The sequence below is a fragment of the Arvicola amphibius genome, chromosome 4 (assembly GCF_903992535.2).
Source record: "Arvicola amphibius chromosome 4, mArvAmp1.2, whole genome shotgun sequence".
Classification (NCBI taxonomy): Eukaryota; Metazoa; Chordata; class Mammalia; order Rodentia; family Cricetidae; genus Arvicola; species Arvicola amphibius.
Window position 1 is genome coordinate 93,031,305 of NC_052050.1, and position 22,791 is coordinate 93,054,095.

The window sequence follows — 22,791 nt, forward strand, 5'->3', positions numbered from 1 at the left end:
TAGATGAGCAAGAACTGAAAGACATTGGCCAGCAAGGTGAGGACTCTGGAAAGTAGGCTGGATCCAAGTCACAAGACCATTGAAGGAGTTTGGGTTTATTACAGGTAAAAACTAAAACCCTTGACCAGCTCTCTCCTCTTTTCCTTTTGTATTTTTATGTGTGTTGGGCACTTACTGAGGTCAAGAACAACTTTCAGGAGCCGGGTCTTCCTCCATCATGTGGATTTTGGCTATCAAACTCAGGTCGTCAGTCTTGGCAGACTAACACCCTTGAGCCATCCCACCAACCCTTCTTTTGTGTGTTTGAGACAGGGTCTCCCTCTGAACTCCCGGATAGCCTTGCGCGCACTGTTTAGTCCAGGATAGACTCTGACCGTCCTCCTTCCTAGCCTGCCAAGAGCTGGGAATGCAGGCAGGGAGCCATAACGTGTTGACAAGTTTTTTTTTTCAAAGCATGACCTTTTATTTTTTAAAATATTTTATTTATTTATTATGTATACAATATTCTATCTGTGTGTATGCCTTCAGGCCAGAAGAGGGCACCAGACCCCATTACAGGTGGTTGTGAGCCACCATGTGGTTGTTGGGAATTGAACTCAGGACCTTTGGAACAGCAGGCAGTGCTCTTAACCTCTGAGCCATCTCTCCAGCCCATGTGTTGACAAGTTTTAAACGTTTACAGTTGATCTTCATATTGACAGTTTTTATAGTCAAATTTCACCTGCTCAGTAACATATATTTCTATTACAAAACCAATAATTGTGCTTTCTCATTTATTCATGGATGTATGGATCCTGTACATTCTTAGCCCATGTTAAGTATGAGCAACCTGTTACAAATATCTTTTATTAGGTGTATAGGTGTTAGTTAGTGGTTTTGCTATTTAAAATGGCCCTAAGGGTAGGGCTGAATTGCTGTCTAGTGTTTCAAGGTAAAAAAAGGATTTGCTGTCTTTTGTGGAGATTATACACATTAGTGATTAACTCTGAATCACCAATAATGCATCAGCGTCACATTAAGGAAAAAGCAAAACTACTCCCCTTTGGAGTCGTTCAATCAAGAGCAAGTTCAGGTTATAACTCTCTACTTCATGCTTTCTGTGTCTGCCCTCCTTTGTTGTATGAGTTTGAATCTGTGCCTGCCTGAGGCTACCTTGTGAAAATGTATTAGATGAGTTTGTATAGGCTTAACTTTAAGTTTAATTAAACAGAACCAATAATATATGTTAAATAAGGTATTTTTAAACATGAACATTCTGCTTTGTGGTGATGGTCCACATCTTTAATCCCAGTATTCAGGAGGCAGAGATTGGTGGAGCTCTGTGAGTTCAAGGCCAGCCTGGTCCACAGACCTGGTTCAGGAGAGCCAGGGCTACACAGAAAAACCCTGTCTTGAAAAGCAAAAGCAAATAAACAAACACTCAAAAACCAAGTTTTATACTGATTAGTTGACAAAGGAAAAAAAAAGATATTGTAACCAGAGGCTCACAGAATCCTAACCCTATATTTCTCCTGGAAGCAATAGTTCAGCACTTACTAATTATTTGTAGCAACATCATAGAATATAACTACCTCAAGTAATGGTATTTGACTATATATGATTTGACTTCATGGGCTCCTGACTAATGTGTAAAGAATGGTTTAGACCAAGAGTGGCATTCTAGAAGCTGGAGGCAAGCACGTAATGCAATTTAAAAATTTCTGATAACTCTGGCATTAGAGGGCATAGAGAGATGGTTCAGCAGTTAAGATATGTAATGCTCTTATAGAGGACCCAAGTTCAAGTCCCAGCACCTACAAGTCCCAGGTGGCCTACAGCTGCTTGTAACTCCAGCTCCAGAGGATCTTACACTGCTGCCCTCCATGGTCCCTTTACTTGTATGCACATACCCTACACATAATTAAAAATAATAAAAATAGTGGCTGGAGAGATGGCTCAGTGGTTAAGAGCATTGCCTGCTCTTCCAAAGGTCCTGAGTTCAATTCCCAGCAATCACATGGTGGCTCATAACCATCTGTAATGAGGTCTGGTGCCCTCTTCTGGTCTTCAGACAGAATATTGTATACATATACATAATAAGTAAATAAATATTTTAAAAAATAATTTCCCTGGTCTACAAGAGCTAGTTCCAGGACAGGCTCTAGAAACTACAGGGAAACCCTGTCTCGAAAAACCAAAAAAAATAATAATAATAATAATAATAATAAAAATAGGGGGCTGAAGAGATGACTCAGCAGTTAAGAGCTCTGGCTGTTTTTCCAGAGGATCTGGGTTCAGTTCCCAGCACCCACGTGTGAGTTCACAACTATCTACAACTCAGTTCCAGGGGAACTGATGCCCTCATACAGACATAGATGCAAACAAAACGCCAATACATGTAAAAGAAGAATAAATAATTAAATGTTGAAGAGATGGCTCAGTGGTTAAGAGCAATGGCTGTTCTTCCAAAGGTCCTGAGTTCAATTTCCAGCACCCACATGATGGCTCACAACCATCTGTAATGAGATCTGGTGCCCTCTTCTGGCCCATAGGCAAACATGCAGGAAGAACACATAATAAATAAATCTTTAAAAAAATATGAAAACTTCTTAGGACCCACAATATTGAGCTGGAGAGGTGGCTCAGTAAGTAGTTAAGAGCACTTGCCTGCTCTTTCATAGGTTCTGAGTTCAATTCCCAACAATCACATGGTGGCTCACAACCATCTCTAATGGGATCAGATTCCTTCTGGTATTCATGAAGACAGAACACTCATATATTTAAAATACATGAAAAACTCTTTAAAAATAATAATAGCAGAATGAGATGGATTACTAGGCAGAAATATTTACTCTGTATCTAATAATTGACACCTGAGTTCAGTCCTCAGGACCCACACAGTAGAGAGGGAGAAATGACTACCCAATTGTTCTCTGACCTCCACAGAAGGACCATGGCACTTCTGCATCCACACAAAAGTAAATAAACCTTTTAAAAAATAATACAAATCTTTTTTTTTCAATTTCTCGTGCATTAAAAAGATGGGCACACCACCCTGGTGCAGTGGTGCATGCCTCTAATTCAAGCACTTGGAAGGCAGTGGCAGATAGCTCTCTGAGTTTGAGGCCAGCCTGGTCTATAGAGTGAGTTACAAGACATCCAGGCCTACACAGAGAAACCCTGTCTCAAAAAAAAAAAAAAAAAAAAAAGCTGAGTGCAATGGTGCATGCTTGTAGTCCCAGCACTAGAGTCTGAGGCAGGGATATCTTATTTCTAGACCAGCCTAGGCTACATAGCCACACCCTGTCCACAGAAAGCTATGACTCGGGATGGAGCTCAATGGCAGAACACTTGCCTATTATCCTTAGGCCCCTGGGCTCATCCCTAGCAACACGCACGAACATTTTTTTTAATTGAAAGAATTAGTATAATAGGAGTTTTTTGGTTTTTTGAAGCAGGGTTTGATAAAAAATTAATTTTGATAATACCATATACTGTTTTAAGTATACTGGGTTAAATTATTGCTTCAAGATTTAATCAATATAAAAATATAAATGAAACATTTTACTTTTCTTCACAGTGCCTTTGAAATCTATGCCTTGTTTTATTCTTTCAACACACCTAAATTTAGACCAGCTACTTTTCAGGAGCTACCGCATGTGGTTTGTGGCCAACGTAGTGGATAGCCCTGATCTAGAACGTGTATTCATTTACTCATTCAATCAAGCAAAGCATTATAGTCCTGGAAATACACAAAGGATGAGGCCAGTCTCTATTTTCACAGTATACACAGTCCAGCTGGGAAGGCTGGGATGGTGGCTTATTTTGAAAATGATGGTACTTTAAGAAAGCTAGATGTGACATATAATCCCAGCACTTGGGAGGCTGAGGCAGGATTGCCATGAGTTTAAGACTGATTTGTGCCACATAGCAAAACATTGTCTGAAAAAAACACAAAGATGCTAGGCAGTGGTGGCGCACGCCCTAATCCCAGCACTTGAGAAGAAGAGGCAGGCGGATCTCTGTGAGTTTGAGGCCAGATTGGTATACAGAGTGAGTTGCAGGACAGTCAGTTACACAGAGAAACCCTGTCTCAAAAAGCCACACACACAAAAAGAAGGAATAAATAAGACTTGAAGTGCTTATGAAAAGGCAAATGTTCCTTAAAAGATTAATCACAATGGATGTGGTGGTCATATGATTAGTATATTCTAGGCCAGCTGTCATTGCATAGTGAGACCATATGTCAAACAAACAAAAAATTAATCATAAACTCAAGAACCTTGTAGTTCCACTCCCAGAAATAGTCCACAAAGAACTAAGAACACAGATTTGCTGCAATTTAAAATAGTTCCACACTAGTCCAGAGTGGAGTATAAAAAAGGTTTATTTATCTAGGGGTAAACTCACAGAATAGTGATCCTCAATCCTCTGCATGCTCTAGGAACTGGGAATGAGTTTAGCAGCCAAGGAGCTTGCTCATGCCCCTATGTCTGCATTTATAGTACACAAGACCACACCCAAAGTGGGTCAGCATCCAAGAGGCCATTGGCTGAAGGAGTTCTCACAGCACCTCCCCTTTTTGTCTAAATAAGAAAGTTTCAAGCCCAATACAAAACTATATAAAACAAGAACAAATATCAAGCATAAAAATTAGAATTGCAACCAGCATGAACAACATCAAGCAAAGAAACATGCTAAATGTTTCAATAGTTATCCTGTCCTAAGGAGTCTAAGTCTTATATTAGAAATGGCTTGGCTAAGTCCTAAGAGGAAAGTAACTATGACTATCTAGTCTTCAACCCCATAAAAGACCTGAGAAGGGAAATAATCTTACTTGGGTAAACAGAAAATGCAAAAATGCAACTTCCAAAAGGTGCAAGAAATAACAGAGACACAGAGACAAGTGGCTACCTGGCCAATCACCCAAAAAGTCTCATTTTTTTAAAGGTTTATTTATTATATATACAGTGTTCTGCCTACATGTTTACCTACAGGCCAGAAGAGGGCACCAGATCTCATTACAGATGGTTGTGAGCCACCATGTGCTTGCTGGGAATTGAACTCAGGACCTCTGGAAGAACAACCAGTGCTCTTAACCTCCAAGCCATCTCCCCAGCTCCTACCCAAAGTCTCATTTGCAATACTGGGGCAAACAACTTTGGCTAAGGCCTACAGTAACTGACAGACCATTTTCAGAGGCAGGAAAAAATTTCAAAACCATCTTACCCTGTCTTGGCAACATTTGGCAGTCTTTTTGTTTGCATCCTACTTGTCCTGTCTGAACACCGTGCATTTTGTCAGTGGTCCAGGCAGGAGCAGCTCTTTACACAAAGACCAGTGTGAAGGAAACAAGCTCCAAGTGGAGTGTCTTCAGTGGTCAACATTCCCTCTGGAATAGATCAGTGCTGCCAGGAGCAATCGTGTATCATATCAACAGAATCCTAAGTTGTTTAAATGCCATATTCTACAGTTCTTTGAACTGGATGAAGATTACCAATCTATGTGAAATACAATCTATGCATCTAAAAGTATGACAAACATGTATGACTTTTGACCTATAATTCTTAATACCTATATAGCTTAAGGACTAAAGCTTCATATTAAAATATTAAACAATCTTTAAACAACTGTGCAGCAAATGGGGACAATGACCTTCAAGTGTAAACAATGTATAAGTATCTTGAACAGAGGTGTATAGTGCAATATGATAAGTATATTCTAAAATTGCGTCAGTATACAAAATATATTAAGCAGAGGTTGAAAAATGCATGCACACTAACTCTTACATCTTAAATTAATTCATTACTGTTATTTTGTATTTTACCACAAGACTTGTGATTTACTGATAAGGTTCCCAGCATCCTTCAGGGGCTACATGGCATCTCCTTGACTCCGCCTACTTTCTCCTTTATCTCTGCTTGGAATTCCCACCTTATTGTATTCTGCCCTGCCAGTAAGCAAAAGCAGCTTTACCAATGATAACAAAACACATTCACAGCATACAGAGGGGAATCCCACATCACCTCCTCTTTTCTGTCTAAATTAAAGGAAGGTTTTAACTTTAACCTAGCAAGATTACAACAAAACAGTTATCAAGCAAGAATTATAGTTACAATATTTAGTCCCATTTATACTTGGCAAAGTAAGGAAAATACTCTTATCATTTATCCTATATTTGTGAGTCTAAAGTTTTATATCTATTTTTTATCATAACTAAGGAAAAGGATAACTAGAACCATCTGTTCTTCACCTCCATTAAAGGCTCCAGAAGGACATGATGTCACCTAAGTTAACAGGAAGTGCATAGTAAGCAACTTCCAAAATTCTAGAATTGACAGAGACATCTTGCTGCCTGGGCAGTCATCCAAAGTTCTTTGTTTGTTTGTTTGTTTGTTTGTTTGTTTTTATTTTCAAGGTCTGATCATTTATTTGTTACCCTTACAGACTTATTTTTGACTGGACTCGGACTTAGAAGTAGAAGCTCTTAGAGAGAACAGCCTTCGCCTCTTGGCAATCTGTTCCTGGCGCTTTTTTTTGGCTTCCTTCATTCTCTTGGCCAAAAGTTTAGCATATTCTGCAGCCTCCTCCTTGTTTTTCTTTGTTCATTGCTTCTTCAGAGCAATATGCCAGCGTTTGTGTTGCAGGACATGTGGAGTCATAAAACGCTGAATCTTGGGTGCCTTGGTCCCGGGCCTCTTGCCTTCTTTGTTTAAGGCTTTCTGACAACATACTGGTGGACATTCTTTAGAAAGATTAAAAAGCTTTCGGATTCTGCTAGCTCTTTTAGATTCCAACCGACAAGACACAGTAGTATCTGTCAGTCCAGGAATATCCTTTTCTCCTTTTTTTTTTTTTTACAATAACCAAGTTGAGAACATTCAGATTGGCATCTACAATGCACCCTCAGACAGACTTCCTCTCTCCAGTTCTCTTTGGTCTATAACAAGAATGCCCCTTACTCAACAGCAGGCACATTCTGCCATGGGTTAAGACACTTTGTTTCATGGGAAAATCTTGTTTTTGCCACCATTGATTCGGACCACGTAATCCTTCCACTCTTCACCCGGAGCATCGCAGCCACTTCTGTGGCCATGTGCTTCTCATAGAACATCTGAAGCTTGCGTTCATCGTCCTCTTCGATGAGTTTCTGACAGCCGGTGACAGGGAAGGAGATATTCAGCTTCATCTTTGCACAGCCGACCACCCAGGAGGCACTACGAAAAAGAACATCCAAAGTTCTGTAACGTTGGGGCATCCATCTTCAGCCTACACGCCCATAGCATCTGGCAGACTTTACCATGAAGCAGGAAACTTCAAAGACAGTTCTGCCTGTATTGGCAATTTGTCAGTCACTTTTTTCTGTGTCCTGCAGAATAACTGGCAGTCTCTTCTATGAAGCAGGAACACTGCAGGACTGTCTCACCTTCTTTAGGCAACTTCAGCAGACATTTTTCTGTGGGTTCTGCATGTTCACTTCATACAGCATACCAATCAAGCAGTCCAGGCAAGAGCAGTTTTTGCCCAAATAGTTAACAAACTCCTTAAGGAGCCTCTTCAATGGCCATATTCCTCTTGAAGTAGATTGGTGTTGCCAGGAGCAGATGTGTCTCATTGTCATGAAAAGTCCTAAGTTCTTAAAACAGTCAAATGCTATATTCTGTTAAGCCTTTGAAAGGTTTGAAGAATGCCTATCCATCTGAAATATATCTCTATACATCTAGAAAACCTAACTAACATGATTATAAGTTTGACTATTACAAATTACAAATTTACAAATGACTACCTATTAATCTGTATTTTTAAACTACATTACATTTTTAAATGAGCCACACAAACAAAATACTTTAATCAAGAGTAGAAATATACATGTAACAAAATTGACCTTAAATTTGTATCAATAAATCAAGGTCCATACCAATGCAAAGAATTCATCTCCATAGCATATCCCCCTTTAAATGTAAACAAACATTTACAAAGATTTAAGGAATATGGGCATTGTTCTCTAGACTACTTCCTGCTGATTGGGGCACTGTTAATCAGGTCTTTTATGGAGTATCCTGTGTGGTAGGTCCATCTCAGCTAGTAGTCCTGAAGCTGTCATGGATGTTGGACCATCTGGGCCATTGCTTCAGGGGGGCTTGTTTGGTCAAACCATATTAGCCGGAAAGGAATCCACAGATTTCTGTCCTCCGTGGAAACAAAAACAGAACCTCCTTTCCAAAGCAACATATCCTTAGACCCAAATTTTGAAGTCAAGATAACTTTAAAATATATATGTTGGTTTAGTTTAGCAGCCCATACAATGAAATGTTTCTCTGTACTTAGCTCATTCACAGGCAAAAAATTCAAAGAAAACACAATAGTATACATAATCCAGACTCTTATATATTCCATCTTTACGTGGCTTATTTTTCTTACTCTATTATTTTTTTCTACAAGTTTGATATTTATCTTATCATCTTTACTCCTTTAACTTATAACTGTCTGTACTCTTTTATATCTGTCTATTCTCTTTGTCCTCTCTCTCACAAGCCTACATACATTTATCCAACACTGTGACCCATTTAAAGGTCTTTTTTTTTCTGAATCTGTCTTTATTGTGTATCTGTAATTATTTTTTGACCCGGAGCACCTTTTTTCTTTTTAAATGCTAAGTAGGCATGGCTAGGACCAACTCCAGGGCTCTGCCTGTTGGCTTCATCCAGTCCAACATGGCAGAGGTATATTCACTGCCCCTGAGAGCCGTGGACACTGCCCTGGCTCCAGGATCATAGTCTATGTCACCATTCAGTAATTTGTAACATGCTGCTCACAGACCCCATTTAAGTGCTTGACCTCCTGAAAGAGCCAGAACTGTTCGTGTAACTAGCAGGAACCAGGAAGCTGCCATTTCTTAAAGAAGCTGTATGGGCTTTTTTGCTGCTAATGCTGAATCAGGAAGACCTCTCTTTTTTTCTTTTTTTTTTTTAAGATTTATTTATTTATTATGTATACAACATTCTTTCCATGTATGGTTGCATGCCAGAAGAGGGTACCAGATCTCATTATAGATGGCTGTGAGCCACCATGTGGTTGCTGGGAATTGAACTCAGGACCTTTGGAAGAGCAGTCAGTGCTCTTAACCTCTGAGCCATTTTTCCAGCCCCCAGGAAGACCTCTCTTGAAGGAGTTGCAGCACCCCTGCTCATTGCCAGCAAACTGAGCCCACCCAGGAAAAAAAAATGCGGCTGCCAAGAAGCTGCACTAAACTTCGTTCTTTGCTTTCTAGAATTCCTTTCCAAGCTCTCTCAGGTTTTATGTGGATGTAGTCAGCCCATGTTGGCACGCTATAAAGTAGATGGACGCTATAAAGTAGTCTAGCTCAGAACTGAGCATCATAAAGGGTTCTTTATTTAGGAGTAGACTCACAGAGCACAGTTCTCTGTACAAGCAGGGAACAGGAACTGAATCCAGCAGCTGAGAGAGAGTGCATGCACAAGTTTTATGTCTGCATTATAGTATAAGAGACCATGCCCATGTCATTAGTATCTTAAAAGCTATTGGCTGAAGTAGTTCCCACAGCACCTAACCCTGAGGACAAACTTTGTTGGGAGAGGGGACAGTCTTACAGAATTACTTCCAGCTGTCATGGAGGCAATATTATTTCTATGGGATCCTAAAAAAACTAAAATGATAGTTAAGTTTCTGGTACAATTGCAGATGATCTCTGAGTAGTTGGTTGGGTTATTTCTGAAGTTTTTATTTGAAGTTCTGGCCAGAATGTTGTAAGAAGGTGCACCATATCAGCTAGCCAAGTTGGAATCATCTCGAGCAGCTTGTAACCAAAAACCAATCTTAAAGTGGTGCTATCAACTTCATGACATCATATCAATCAGGTAGAATTGTTGTTGTGGGGCCCTATCTTCTTCCTGGAAACTTCAAAGATTACTGCAGGAAAATTTATTGTTAATTGTGGAAAACTTAAACATTATTCATATAGACATATATTCCATGAAAGTTACCATAGTAAAACTTTTCCTAAATTCTTTCTTCTTTCTGTCCCATACCAGGTGTCTCCTTATATGAAACAGAAAATTTGAATTTTTCTTTTAACACCATGCTTGACTTTAGATAAGGATAGCCATTGTCTGTAATAGGAGGGCCTGCTTATTGGGGTTTCTGTCCTGCCTGGTTCCCACAGTCATTAGGTCCCAACACAGAAGGTCTACATAAGTTATAAAACTGATTGGCCCATTAGCTCAGGCTTCTTATTAACTCTTACAACTTATATTAACCCATTATTCTTATCTATGTTAGCCACATGGCTCAGTACCTTTTTCAGCAGGGAGGTCACATCCTGCTGCTTCTTCAGTGTCTGGGCAGGACTGTGGAAGAATGGGCTTCCTCCTTCCCAGAATTCTCCTGTTCTCATTGACCTGCCTCTACTTTCTGTCTGGTTCTTCTGCCTATACTTCCTTCCTGGCTACTGGCCAATCAGCGCTTATTTAAAACATAATTGACAGAATACAGAATTGTCCAACACCAATTGTCTAATTCCAAAGCCAGTTTTGATTTTAAAGTGAGTTGCAACTATTATTATACTGAGAAGTAGAGATATATACATGTTCAGGTAGTGAAATTTTACCCTGCAGAGGATATTGGTAGCATAAGTCAGATTTCCTGTTGCTTGGTGATTCTTTCTGAATAGCTGTCTTTTTTTCTTTAGGCATCCAGATGCCCAAGGTCTCTTGACTTTTGAAAGATGGGTATTTTCGTGCAATGACAAGATCAGAACCCTGCCCCAACCCTTATGAGGTTTCCTTACTACCTGTAGGTTTGTCACCTCTGTGGATGAGGTATCATTTCTTTTTATCAATAGAGTTCTCGTTTTCAAATTTAATCTTTATTAATTTTGATGGTATCCATAGCTTTTATTCTCCTGTGGAAATAAAAGCGAAACCCCTTCCCCAATGTAGAACATCTCCTGGTTTCCATTCCGAGGTCAACACATCCTTGAAATGCACCAACTAATTTAATTCAGAAGTTTTTTCTATTATCCAATGTCTCTCTGATGCCATTGTTCCTTTCTCATTAGTACTAAGAAAATTCAAGGTTAATAAAGCATTATGCAATCTATTTCTGAGGGTATTTTCCATCCCTTTCTGTTTGTTTAACATATACTTTATAGTTTGATTTGATCTTTCTATAACTGCCTGACCTGTAGGATTGTTCATTATACCTGTAAAATGCTTTATAGTTGCTCTGTAGACCAGGCTGGCCTTGAACTCACAAAGATTCACCTTCCTCTTTCTCCCAAGTGCTTGGATTAAAGGTTTATACAACCACCATTGGGCAATATGCTTCATATTATAATAAGCAAAAACTGTTTCATTTTCTTAGAGACATATGCTAGACCATTTCTGTCTTTATTTGTGCAGGTATACCCATGATGGCCATAACTTCTAATAAATGTGTGATTACCAAATCAGCCTTTTCCAAGAAGTTGCCTATTGAAAACCTGAATAGGTGTTAATGGTGTGGTATACATATTTTAATTTTCCAAATTCAATGAAGTGGAAGCCATTGATCTGCCAGAATTCATTCCTTTGAGTGCTTTTTGGGTTACTTCCTGCAGGTAATGGTGTTTGGTTATATAAAGAACAAGTAGGACATTTCTTTTTAAAAAATATTTATTATGTATACAATATTTTGTCTGTATGTATGCCTACAGGCCAGAAGAGGGTACCAGCCCTCATTACAGATGGTTGTGAGCCACCTTGTGGTTGCTGGGAATTGAACTCAAGACCTTTGGAAGAACAGGCAATGCTCTTAACCATTGAGCCATCTCTCCAGCCCAGGGCATTTCTTTATAATCTCCTTAGCTTGTTGCCATGTAATAGAAAACTCCTTTTTTAAACCATTGCTAGTAACATGATTTTTTTGTGAAATTATGAGCCCTTCAGCACATTTCCAATCAATAATATATCAATTTCTGCATTACCTGTACTAGAGGACCTGGCAGACCCATATGGGATTGGATGTGTGTTATGTATGTGGGACAAAGCCTGTTCCTGATTATATCTTGAACCTGAATAAATAATGAAGTCAGTTCTGTATCATCTGGTATTCAGCAGTTTCAATATGCAAAACAACTCTTTCTGCATATTGAAAATCAGTAACTATATCAAGAGGTTCTTTAAAATCCTTTAGTGCCATGAGAATAGCATATAATTCTGACTCTTGGACCAAGTCATCCGGGCCTTGTTCCACCTTGCTTAAATCTTCTGATTTATAACCTGCCATTCCTAATTTATTTGCATCAGTATGGACTGTATGGGTTCCAGTTATTGGTGTGTCACCTACAGTATGGGGAAGGATCCAATTAGCTCTCTTTATAAGGTTAATTCTATAACTTTTGGGATAGTTATTAATCTCTCCTAAAAAATTAGCACAAGCTCTTTGCCAGAGTTCATTGTCTTCCCATATTTTTTTTAATTTCATCACTAGTAAAAGGTACTATAATTTCTGCTGGGTCTATTCTTGCTAATTGACAAATACTCAATTTTATTTTATAATTAATTCAGAGACTTTTTCTACATAAGTTTTTAATTTTTTATTCCACTTATGTGGTAAAAAGATCCATTCTAAGATAATATCTTCCCTCTGTATTAAAATTCCTGTAGGGGAAATTTTGGAGGGCAGTATGACTAGAATACAGTTAAGATTCAGCTACAGGGGGCTGGAGAGATGGCTCAGTGGTTAAGAGCACTGTTTGCTCTTCCAGAGGTCCAGAGTTCAATTCTCAGCAACCACATGGTGGCTCACAACCATCTGTAATGAGATCTGGTGCCCTCTTCTGCTGTGTGGGCATACATGGAGGCAGAATGTTATATACTTAATAAATAAATCTTTTTTAAAAAGATTTAGCTACAGGGCAAGTCAAGATCAGGCTCCCTCTCCTCTATTGCCCAGGGTCCTAGGTGGGGTCATCCTTTTGAATTCCTGGGAATTTCTCTAGAGCCAGGTTTCTGCTAACCCTATAATGGCTTCCTCAATCAAGATATCTCTCTCCTTTCTCTCATCTCCATCTTGACCATCCCATTCTCTCAAGTTCTCCTCTTCCCTCCCCTTCTCCCCTCCTCTTTTCCTCCTAACTTCCCCTCTCCCCCAACCCCCGTGCTCCCAACCCTGCCAGTCAATCCTGTCAGTTTCCAATTTCCAGGTAAGTTTATATGTTTTTCTTTATAAGGTTCACCTTATTACTTAGCTTCTCTAGGATCATGAACTATAGGCTTTCCCTGTCATCAGACTAATGATTATCTTAAATATCACCATAGAGCCTTCATCCAGCAACCAGTGGAGGCAGAGGCAGAGGCAGAGGCAGAGACTGACATCTGAGCACTGGACCGAGCTCCCAAAGTCCAGCTGAAGAGTGGAAGAAATGAGAATATGAGCAAGGAGGTCAAGACCATGATGGGTTCACTCACTGAAACAGTTTGTCTGAGCTAATGGGAGCTCACCAACTCCACCCAGACTAGGAAGGAACAAGCATAGGACCAAACTAGTTCCTCTGAATGTGGTTGACAGTTGCATGGCTGGGGCAGACTGAGGGACCACTGGCAGTAGCAGGATTTATCCCTACTGCATGTACTGGCTTTTTGGGATCCTATTCTCTTTGAATGTATACCTTGCTCAGCCTAGCTATAGTAGGGAGGGCCTTGGACCTTCCATAAAGCAATGTGCCCTACCCTCTCTGGGGATTAGATGGGGTAGGGTGGGAAGGTGTGTGGAGGGAATGGGAGGAGGAGAGGGAGTGGGGACTTGGATTGGTATTTTTCTTAATCTAATAAATTAAAAAAAGATTCAGATCCAACTGATCCACATGTGCCTCCTATGATTTCCTTTCAGTCACAGTCAATGTTTTCTCAGTTTCAGCTGTTAATTCCCTGGAACTATTTAAGTCTTTGTCATCATCTAAGATTTTTTATAGGAATTATTAGATTAGGTGTTATCCCAGAAGCAGATCATAGATTGGAAATGTCTCCTAGGAATCTTTGAAAGTCATTAAGCGTCCACAATAGATTTCTCCTAATTCATGTGTTTTGGGCACCAATCTCTTGCAATTCAAAATAGTTCCACACTAGCCCAAAGTGGACTATAATAAAGGTTTATTTATCTGGGGGTAAACTCACAGAATAATTATCTGCAATCCTCTGTGTTGTAGGAACTGGGACCAAATCCAGCAGCCTAGGGGCTCATGCGTGCCCCTATGTCTACATTTATAGTACACAAGACCATGCCCAATATGGGCCAGAATCCCCAAAGGCCATTGACTGATGCACACAAATTACAGATCCACACAACACACACACACACACACACACACACACACACACACATGTACAAATGTTCATGGTATGAATGTTTATATGTAATAGAAAGTAACCCAACATACTCTGACAAAAGTTGAGTCAGTCTTTTCTGGATCCTCTCGGCAACTGGACCTTGACTTTTGAACACCTGCAACCTCTTTTATTGCTTTATTTACTTGTTCATCCATTTGAGGTTTTTTTTTTTGCAGGGGTGTTCTGTTTTGTTTTTCAGCTAAAGCCATGCATCATCATTGCCCCAGCCTCTAATGAAGAAGAACAAACTGCATTTTGAGAAAACTTCATTTTAGAAAGGACCTAATTAAGGGGGAGGGCAAGTGAATGCAACCCAGCAAAGGCATAAGCATTCCCAAGAAACTGTGGCAGTCCTGATCAAAGTGACCCACACGGTGTCCAGACATCTGCTTGCTTCAAACGTCCTTGTAAGTATCTGATTAACCGCTGTTTTGAAATTCTTGTCTGCTGACAGTCACTATGTTGAAATTCCCCTATACCCCAACCAACAAATTCAAAAGTTGTATATTTTTACCCAATCCCTAAACACCAAGGCTTGTGCCACCCTGCCTGCAGCTTCCCCTTTAAAATACCCTTACCCTGAAGCCTCCGGGCTGTTCTCTCCTATCCACTGTGTGTCGGAGTGATGGATTATGGTCTGAGTTAGCTAACTTGTAATCAATAAAACCAGTGTGTTTGCATCAGATATGGGCTCTGTGGTGGTCTTGTTTGGGGATCCCTGATGCGGGCACATCACTTCCATCTCTTGAAGTTTTCCTGTCCATGCAGGAATCCTGTCAGGTAAATTTCCATCCTCAGTATCTGACTGAACCCTTATGTTCAGCTTATGTTAGGTCACCCTGCCTGCCTTCAGCAAGAGTCTCATTAGGTTGGTTTACCCTGCCCTCTCTGTAATTTTCACCACCACCACCTCCACCACCACCACCAACACCTTCACCACCACATCTACCACCACCATGTCCACCACCACTAACACCTCCACCGCCTCCGCCACCACCACCACCACCTCCACTACCCACACCATCACCTCCACAACCACTTCCACCTCCACCACCCCACACACACTAGATATAAATTCTTGCCACACACACACACACACACACACACACACACGATATAAATCCTTGCTTTTCTTTGTTGTAATCATAACTGAACTTATTTCATTTTACAGGCAACTGCTGTTGTGTTTTCTCTCACACAATACAAATGATAAATGTATAACAAAACATAGGCAATAAAAAGAAATGAGGTCTGATATAGGCTACAACATTGATGACGCTCAAAATGCTATGCTTAGTGAAAGAAGTCATTTACATAAAATGTCTATGTCTACTCAGAGCCAGGGAGGCTTCTCTTTTTAAAAATGTATTTTTACATGTGTGGGTGTTTTCCCTACATGTGCATCTGTGCACCACATGCATGTAGTACTCATGGAAGCCAGTAAAATGCATCAGATCCTCTAGAGCCGGAGTAACAGACAGTTGTGAGCCACCATGTGGGTGCTGGGACCCAAACCCAGATCCTTTCTGAGAACAGCATGGGTTCTTGCTGTAAAAGACCCGACCGTCTTGTTTTGGGGAGGGTTTTGGAACTTTGGGCTAGAAACGCTGTAGAGTGTTCAAAGTTTGGTGAGCTCTTGGGGGAACCTGAAGATTCAAGGACAATGCTGAACGCTATGAAGATGAAGGACACCCAGCTTGGGCAGTTTCAGAGGGAAGCAGAGACTCCACTGGTCCATTTGAGTTTGTTTTGTTTTGTTTTGTTTTGTTTCTGGTTTCTCTGTGTAGCCTTGGCTGTCCTAGAACTCAGTTTGTAGACCAGGCTGGTCTTGAACTCACCAAGATCCATCTGTCTCTGCCTTCTAAGTGCTGGGATTAAAGGCATTTGTGTGCTGGCTGGAGAACAACCTGTGAGAGTTCCATTCTCTCCTTATACCGTGTGACTTCTAGAAAGAAAACCGAGATTGTCAGGCTACACAGCATGTGCCTGACCCACTGAGGCATCTTACTAATTCTTCCCAAATATCTGTGTTCAGCTGCGGCTGTCGGTACAGAAACAGCCCAAAGGTAGGAACGCCAGGGCTGAGAAGCTCCACAGCCAGTTCTCAATGCAGCGACAAGAGGCATGGCCACAGCCCTTCTTGCCTACCCCTGTAAGTTAGAGCCTTCTAGGCCAGAACTTAAATTAGACCCTGATGAACCATGTGCAGTCCCACACACATAGGCACCAGGCTGAGGCAGGAAGATTGGGAGTTCAAGGAGGCCAATCTGTACTACATAATGAAACTTGTCACAGTCAATCAATCAATTAATCAACCTGAGTTCTACAATGAGACTCCATGAAGCAGAGTGCCCTGTGGGCCTGAGGCTGTAGCTCAGTGCTAGAGTCTTCATCTAGCAGGTACAAGCACATGGGCTCCATCTCCAGCGCTACACTGCACAGAAAAAGGAAGTGTTGTTGGCTTGGTAAGTTTTCTTCAACCTCAGTCATTAGCGCTATCAGTACCAAGTTGGTGCACAAAGCATGCCCATCACCCTGCTGCTATGGCCTTTCCCATTCGTCGATCCCAACAGAAGTCACTAGCTCCTAAAATTAGGTTCAATTCACTTGTTTTTTCCAATGTAAGTTAGAAAGGTTGGGATTCACCCCTGAAGTAGAGCACTTGCCTAGTAAGGTCCTGGGTCCCATTCCTGTCCGTTGGATGGCACCTACAGTATATAAACTTTATAACGCAGCTGCCTGAGTTGACTGAAGGGTGTTCACTGGCACAGACTGAACAGTCAGGAGGTACTTTTGAGTCCTGAACTGCATTCTCTGCTTTCTCTTGCCACCCATTGAGTTTATGCTCGACTTGAAAACCTCTGGCAAAATCACACGCTCATTTTGAGAAACACAACTAGTATCATTGAACACTGTTACTGGGTACTAAGTCAAGCACTTTGCAAATTCGCCTTTCAACAGAGAGCCTAGAAATGTTTGCCTCTGGCTCTCAAGTACATACGGAGAGGGGCAGTTGGTGAAGGTGGCTAAAGAACATATTCAGACCTGGTGGTGGTGGTGGCGCACGCTTTTAATCCCAACACTCGGAAGGCAGAGGCAGGTGGATCTCTGTGAGTTCGAGGCCAGTCTGGCCTACAAGAGCTAGTTCCAGGACAGGCTCCAAAGCTACAGAGAAACCTTGTCTTGCAAAACCAAACACACACACACACACACACACACACACACACACACACACACACACACGTTCAGGGCCAGTGCCCTGCAGAATCAATGTTTTAGAATTCTAGTCTGAGGTAGACCGCACAACCTAGGCTACTCTCCAGAACTGCATGTGAATAAGCACACACAAGCTGGAGAGGGTGTTGTTGAACCCAGGCCAGTTCTTTGCACAGGACACTGGAGTCCCTCGAGCTGAGCCAGCGGATGCGGAACCCACACTGTGGCATTGGACATTTGGTGGTCATACTCAGACGTTTTGGTTTTGCAGTGCTGATGATTCAGCTCAGGGGCTTGCACATATTAGATAAGCACCTTGTCGCTGAAATCTATAGCACCAGCCACTGGTGTTCTGAGAAGGTCTGAACATAAGGCTCAGACTGGTCTTGAATACACTCTATAATGAGCCTAGCCCCTAACTTGCAAGTTCTGTCTGTGCTTTCCAAGTCTGGGATTCTAAGTGTGTACCACCATGCTTAGCTATCCTAAGACCTTTGCTGGAGGACAGGCTTCCGTCAGAAGTACAGTCAGCCTGGTGAATTTCCCAGGCTGTCTCTGCAAGCTCGTCATCATAGTCCTTTCCAAGCCCGAGGTCACCGTAGGATCACCACCCCACTGACTTTTGAAACCAAAGATTAGTTCTTTCCATGTTTGTACCTATTTTTGAGACAGGGTACTATTTCTGGCCGTCCTGGAACTCAGTCTATACACCAGGCTGGCCTCAAACTCACAGAGATCCACCTGCCTCTGCTTCCCAGTACTGGAATTAAAGAAATGTGCTACCACATCCAGCTCATGTCTGTACATTTCATAGCAGTGGATTCAAGCAGTGTGAACTTGGCTAAACATGGCTTCTTCTGCCTGTTTTTATAGCTGCGGAAGCTGCCCATGTTGTGGCACAGTTATGAATCCTCCCTCCCATTGTCGTATCTATTGTTTTATTACTTTATTAATGGAGTGGAGGCACATGTGTGCACATGCATCATGAAGAACAGAAGGACTCAGTTTTCCCTGACCATGTGGACCCAGGGACTGAACTCAAGTCATCAGGCTTGGCAGCAAGCAATCACCCTTGAGGACTCTTGTTAACGCAGTTTGTCTGTTTTCTTATGCTGGGTATTTGTGAGGATTTCTGGCACTGTGCACACTGGTGTCACAAATGACCTTCTACATTACCCGTGAACATTCCTGTTGGGCATCCACCTAAGGTACAGAGACAAGGGGTTACCTTCGAGTTTGACAGTATGTCTATAACCATTTTACAGAGAAGAGAATGAATTTCCAAGAAACAATGAATGAAAAAATAGTTAAGCCCCTACCCCTTTCTTTTTAGACAGGGTCTCATGCAGCCTAGGCTGGCCTCAAATTCACTGTGTGGCAAAGATGCCCTTGAACTTCTGACCCTCTTGATTCTCTCTGCCCTTCTTTAGTTATGAAGTCATGCTAGTCTATGCAGCAAGCATCTCAGTGAACATGAGGCATGATGTTCCATGTTTCTTAGGCATGTTCCTGTTACTGTAACAGACTGGGCCTCTTACTCATTTCCCTGCTCTTGAGAGTCCTTTCCTTCTGTCGTGGTGCCTTGTCCAACTTCAAGAGAATGGTTTTCACTTTATCGTTGGATTTTATTTTATTATGTTTCATTGTTATCTTTTAGAGAGCTTTTCTTCTCTAATGAGAGACAGAAAGGGAGTGGATACTGAGGGGAGGGAAGGAGGGGAGAAATAGGAGAGTAGAGGGAGGGGAACTATATCAGGATGCATTGTATGAGAAAAAGAATCTATTTTCAATATAAAAAGGGAAAGTTATTTTAAAAAGCAGAGTATTTTATAAAGGCTTTTGGTTTGGTTTTGGCTCACAGCTGGAAGGTACAGTCCATCATGGTGGGAAAGTTGGAGCCCTCCTGAGAGAACTTATACAGATAAAAGAAGAATACAGGGGGCTGGAGAGAGATCTCAGAGGTTAAGAGCACTGCCTGCTCTTCCAAAGGCCCTGAGTTCAATTCCCAGCAACCACATGGCGGCTCACAACCATCTGTAATGGGGTCTGGTGCCCTCTTCTGGCCAGCAGGTATACACATAGACAGAATATTGTATACATAATAAATAAATAATTTCTTTTTTAAAAAAAGAATAGAGGGAAGCAATAAGCAAAAGTAGAGGAACAAATAAAGGAAGGGGGAAGTGCAGTGTTAAGCACCCACTGTAGGGCAGAAACTAGAGGGAGGCAACTGTGTGTTAATACTTTGAAAGAGAGCTTTGAGATGAGATCTAGAGAAAGGGCGTTGTATGTTAGTATGCTGGAACTTGAAAGTGAAGTGGAGGCCACTGCTGCCTCATGGTTTCTTCTTATCTATCTATGTATCTATCTATCTATCTATCTATCTATCTATCTATCTATCTATCTATCTATCTATCTAGATATCTATCTATCTAGATATCTATCTATCTATCTATCTATCTATCTATCTAGATATCTATCTATCTATCTATCTAGATATCTATCTATCTATCTACCTATCTATCTAGATATCTATCTATCTATCATCTATCTATCTATCTATCATCTATCTAGATATTTATCTATCTATCATCTATCTATCTATCTATCATCTATCTATCTATCTATCATCTATCTATCTATCTATCATCTATCTAGATATTTATCTATCTATCTATCTATCATCTATCTAGATATTTATCTATCTATCTATCATCTATCTATCATCTATCTATCATCTATCTAGATATTTATCTATCTATCTATCTATCTATCTATCTATCTATCTATCTATCTATCATCTATCTATCTATCTATCATCTATCTATCTATCTATCTATCAATCATCTATCTATCATCTATCTATCTATCTATCATCTATCTATCTATCTATCATCTATCTAGATATTTATCTATCTATCTATCTATCATCTATCTATCTATCTATCATCTATCTATCTATCTATCTATCTATCATCTATCTATCTATCTATCATCTATCTATCATCTATCTATCTATCATCTATCTATCTATCATCTATCTAGATATTTATCTATCTATCTATCTATCTATCATCTATCTATCTATCTATCTATCATCTATCTATCTATCTATCTATCATCTATCTATCTATCTATCATCTATCTATCTATCATCTATCTATCTATCTATCTATCTAGATATTTATCTAGATATCTATCTATTTATTTTACAGTGTTCTGTCTGCATGTATGCCTGTAGGCCAGAAAAGGGCACCGGATTTCATTACAGATGGTTGTGAGCCACCATGTGGATGCTGGGAATTGAACTCAGGGCCTCTGGAAGAACAATCAGTGCTCGTAACCTCTAAGCCAACTCTCCAGCCCCCGCCTCATGGTTTCTTGGGCTGCATTCGGGGAGGCTTGCCCTTGGTTTCTAGGGAAGGGGGTGGTGAATTTGGCTACTTGAAACATAAATTTAAAAATATGAGAAGGCTTGGATACACAGCCTGGGATCTGAGCATGTTGCCATTTTTCGTTTTCATTTTAACTTTCATTCCACATTTGGCAAAAACAACCAGCCCACAGGGGTGGGTGTGTGCAGAGTGGGCAAGCTCAGGCAGCTGCGCAGGCCTTCAAGCTACAGTGTGACCCACCAGAGCCTGGCAGGGTGCAGCCAGTGCCATCTTGCCAAGCAGCTGCTGGGGGTGGGGGTGGGAGGTTGGCAAGGGAACGCGACCTCAGTTGCTACAGGGCCTACCTCAGGGTGAGAAGGCATACACTATGAACAGTCAGAGGGAGGGGAAATGCTGTGTGTCTGCTAACTGTGGCCTTGAATGTCACATGGTCAAGGGAGAAGCCTCCTGGGCAGATGTTTTTTCACTCAGTGACTTGGTCACATCCTGCCACACCTGTTTATACTAATGAGTACTTCCATTTTGGGGGGTGTACTGCTCTAACCATCTGGAGTCCCGGTTAGCTCCCTTTAACTCTTCCATGTGCTACAACCCTGCAGTTTCGACAGGATAATTGGGAATTAATTGGGACCCATCTCCTAGGTGGTTAGAGCCTCGATATTGTGGGTATGGCCAGTTATGTCATCATGCGGGCACACCCTGGGAAAGCAAAAGGCTTGTGATCAGATTCTCCTGATAATATTGTGGAAAGGATTCTTAGCAAGCTTTGTCAAATTTCAAGACTCCCATCCCTTAAACCTGTTCAAACAATCTTTTGTTTCTGATGGGCATAGTGGCTGTTATGATCCTCCTTCTTATGATCCTCCTCCTTGCATGATGTTAAGCTTTGAACTACTCCTGGAATAAGCATGAAGACCATCCTGAAGGGACTTAGTATGACTGAGCCTGGCAAACATGGTTCTGGTAGGCCTTGCTGTTATGGTTTTCATCTCTTTAAGAGACAAGCCATGCCCACTCCCGGCGGGGCCCTGCCCTCCTCTTCCCATCTTGATTCTCACTGTCCCTTTTGGTGCACGTGCTCCCTCTCTTCAGCTCCCTTCTCTGTCTTTCTCCTTTCTCTTTTCCTTCTTCCCCAACTCTCTCTCCCCTCTAAGTAATAAATATCCAATTCTATTCTGTATGGTGTGTCTGTACATGTGCCTCCTACCTGCTGCCTGCTCACACCCCCGGGCTCGCTGGGACCAGCCCGCCCGGGACCAGCCACTGCTTGGGAACCAGCAGCAGTCTCTGCCTGGGACTAGCTGCTATGTGGGCCCCGCTGCCTACTGCTGCCGGGGATCTTGAAGTATTTTTAACACTTGCCCCTCCCCCATTCCCTCTTACATGCTATCCTTTAGTTTATATTCCTAAAGCTAGCCACCAAGGTCTATTCCCTTAGAGCCACTTCTTCTGAAGCTGACTAACAAGGTTCATCAAAGTATTGAAGTCCAGCAATCAAAGCCCCCTTTTAGCTCACCTAATTAACATACCCAATCAAAACAAACCAACTTGGGACTGAAGAGATGGCTCAGAGGTTAAGAGCACTGGATGCTCTTCCAGAGGTCCTGAATTCAATTCCCAGCAACCACATAGTGGCTCACAACCATCTGTAATGAGATCTGATGCCCACTTTTGGCAAGCAGGCATACATGCAGACATAATAATGTAAACATAATAAATCTTTAAAAATAAAAAACAGGGCTGGAGAGATGGCTCAGTGGTTAAGAGCACTGGCTGCTCTTCCGGAGGTCCTGAGTTCAATTCCCAGCACCCAC

General features: G+C 41.3%; 1 pseudogene; it reads right to left on the reverse strand.

Annotated features, from left to right (window-relative positions):
- Nucleotides 1-6,428: 6,428 nt before the first annotated feature.
- Nucleotides 6,429-7,168, reverse strand: LOC119812808 (annotated as a pseudogene).
- Nucleotides 7,169-22,791: the final 15,623 nt, after the last annotated feature.